The 3,290-nt window shown below is 43.1% G+C and overlaps 1 non-coding gene across 1 annotated transcript; it reads left to right on the forward strand.

The window, feature by feature from the left end:
- Positions 1 to 2,798: 2,798 nt before the first annotated feature.
- On the forward strand, positions 2,799 to 2,906 carry LOC148580071 (small nucleolar RNA R71). The gene has a single exon (XR_015895637.1). It is a non-coding gene; the product is annotated as a small nucleolar RNA R71 (small nucleolar RNA).
- The last annotated feature ends 384 nt before the right edge of the window (positions 2,907 to 3,290 follow it).

A 3,290-nucleotide genomic window follows, 5' to 3' on the forward strand; every position in this document is an offset into this window, starting at 1 on the left:
GAGCTTTGGAGATGAATCTTTCCATCTCCCATGACTCGGAGGTGGAAGCTTTTGTCTTCCCTTTCCCTTTTCTAGAGGATTCTCCGGTCTTGGGTGCCATCAATGGTAATGGAAAAACAAAAAGCTTATGCTTTTACCACATCAAACTAAGAATATTGCTCGCCCTCGAGCAAGAGAAGAAAGAATAGATGAAGAAGAAGAAGAAAATATGGAGGAGAGGAGGGAGAGGTGTATTCGGCCAAGAAGGGGAAAAGAGGGTTGTGTTGTGTGAAAATGAGGAAGAATGGAGGGCTTTATATAGGGAGGGGAGGGGGGTTTAGTTTCAGCCATATAGGGTGGGTTTGGGTGGGAAATTGATTTTGAATTTTGAAGGTAGGTGAAGTTTATGAGGTAGGTTTATGGGGAAGAGTGGATGGATGTGAGTGGCGAAGTGGGGATAACGGTGAGAGATTGAGGTGATTAGTGAAGAGTTTTGGGAAAGAGTGTTTATTGGGAAGAGAGAATGAACATTGAGAAGAGGGAAGAGAGTGAGTGGTGGTAGGTAGGGATCCCGTGGGGTCCACAGATGCTGAGTTGATCCTGTGGGGTCTACAGATCCTGAGGTGTCAAGGATTTGCATCCCTGCACCAATTAGGCATGTAAAATTCCTTTGCAAGCAATTCTGGCATTTAAACGCCGAATTGATGCTTGTTCTGGGCGTTCAGCGCCCAGATGCAGCATGTTTCTGGCGTTGAACGCCAGTTTTATGCTTGTTTCTGGCGTTCAGCGCCAGCTTTCCTCAGTGTGCATTCCTGGCGTCTGAACGCCAGGATGCTGCTTGTTTTGGGCGTTCAACGCCAGATCCATGCTCTGTTCTGGCGTTGAACGCCAGCCAGATGCTTCTTACTGGCGTTTAAACGGCAGTAAGCTCCTCCTCCAGGGTGTGCTATTTTTTTATGCTGTTCTTTTTTTTTCTTCAATTTTTTCAGTTATTTTTGTGACTCCACATGATCATGAACCTATGAAGACATATAACTAATAAAAAATATAATTAAATAAAAATTGGGTTGCCTCCCAACAAGCGCTTCTTTAATGTCAATAGCTTGACAGTGGGCTCTCATGGAGCCTCACAGATGTTCAGAGCATTATTGAGACTTCCCAACACCAAACTTAGAGTTTGGATATGGGAGTTCAACACCAAACTTAGAGTTTGGTTGTGGCCTCCCAACACCAAACTTAGAGTTTGACTGTGGGGGCTCTGGTTGACTCTATTTTGAGAGAAGCTTACTGTGCCTCTTTTCCATGTTTACAGAAGGATGTCCTTGAGTTTTAAACTCAAGGGAGTCCTCATTCAATTGAAGGACTAGTTCACCTCTGTTAACATCAATCACAGCTCTTGTTGTGGCTAGGACGGGTCTTCCAAGGATGATGGATTCATCCTCATCCTTCCCAGTATCTAGGATTATGAAATCAGCAGGGATGTAAAGGCCTTCAACCTTTACTAATATGTCCTCTACTTGTCCATAAGCCTGTTTTCTGGAATTGTCTGCCATCTCTAATGAGATTTTAGTAGCTTGTACCTCAAAGATTCCCAGTTTCTCCAATACAGAGAGTGGCATGAGGTTTATTCCTGACACAAGATCACATAGAGCCTTCTCAAAGGTCATGGTGCCGATGGTACAAGGTATTAGGAACTTTCCAGGATCCTATTTCTTCTGAGGCAATCTCAGTTGATCCAATGCATTTAGTTCATTGGTGAACAGGGGAGGTTCATCTCCCCAAGTCTCATTACCAAATAAATTGGCATTCAACTTCATGATTGCACCAAGGAACTTGGCAACTTGCTCTTCAATAACATCCTTATTCTCTTCAGAAGAAGAATACTCATCAGAGCTCATGAAGGGCGTAAGGAGGTTCAATGGAATCTCTATGGTCTCTAGATGAGCCTCAGAGTCCTTTGGTTCCTCAGAGGGAAACTCCTTATTGATCACTGGACGTCCCAGGAGGTCTTCCTCCTTGGGATTCACGTCCTTCTCCTCTCTCGTAGGTTCGGCCATGATGGTCAATTCAATGGCCTTGCACTCTCCTTTTGGATTCTCTTCTGTATTGCTTGGGAGAGTACTAGGAGGGGTTTCAGTGATTCTTTTACTCAGCTGGCCCACTTGTGCCTCCAAATTTCTAATGGAGGACCTTATTTCATTCATGAAACTCACAGTGGCCTTAGATAGATCAGAGACTAAGTTTGCTAAATTAGAGGTATTTTGTTCAGAGTTCTCTGTCTGTTGCAGAGTGGCTGATGGAAAAGGCTTGATATTGATAAACCTGTTTCTTCCACCATTATTAAAGCCTTGTTGAGGCTTCTGTTGATCCTTCCATGAGAGATTTGGGTGATTTCTCCATGAGGGATTATAGGTGTTTCCATATGGTTCACCCATATAATTCACCTCTGCTATTGCAGGGTTTACAGGATCATAAGCTTCTTCTTCAGAAGATGCCTCTTGAGTACTGTTGGATGCAGCTTGCATTCCATTCAGACTCTGAGAAATCATATTGACTTGCTGAGTCAATATTTTATTCTGGGCCAATATGGCATTCAGAGTATCAATTTCAAGAACTCCCTTCTTCTGAGGCGTCCCATTACTCACAGAATTCCTCTTAGAAGTGTACATGAACTAGTTATTAGCAACCATGTCAATGAGTTCTTGAGCTTCTGCAGGCATTTTCTTTAGGTGAATGGATCCACCTGCAGAAGTATCCAATGACATCTTAGCTAATTCAGACAGACCATCATAGAATATATCCAGGATGGTCCATTCTGAAAGCATGTCAGAAGGACACTTTTTGGTCTGTTGCTTGTATCTCTCCCAAGCTTCATAGAGGGGTTCACCTTCCTTCTGTCTGAAGGTTTGAACATCCACTCTAAGCTTACTCAGCTTTTGAGGAGGAAAGAACTTAGCTAAGAAAGCCGTGACCAGCTTATCCCAAGAGTTCAGGCTATCTTTGGGTTGAGAGTCCAACCACACTCTAGCTCTGTCTCTTACAGCAAATGGGAAAAGCATGAGCCTGTAGACTTCAGGATCTACTCTATTAGTCTTAACAGTATCAGAGATCTGCAAGAATTCAGTTAAGAACTGAAAAGGATCTTCAGATGGAAGTCCATGAAACTTGCAGTTTGGTTGCATCAGAGAAACTAATTGAGGTTTCAGCTCAAAATTGTTTGCTCCAATGGTGGGGATGGAGATGCTTCTTCCATGTAAATTGGAATTAGGTGCAGTAAAGTCACCAAGCATCCTCCTTGCATTATTATTATT

The sequence above is a fragment of the Arachis ipaensis genome, chromosome B10, assembly GCF_059453495.1.
Source record: "Arachis ipaensis isolate K30076 ecotype BB chromosome B10, ASM5945349v1, whole genome shotgun sequence".
NCBI lineage: Eukaryota > Viridiplantae > Streptophyta > Magnoliopsida > Fabales > Fabaceae > Arachis > Arachis ipaensis.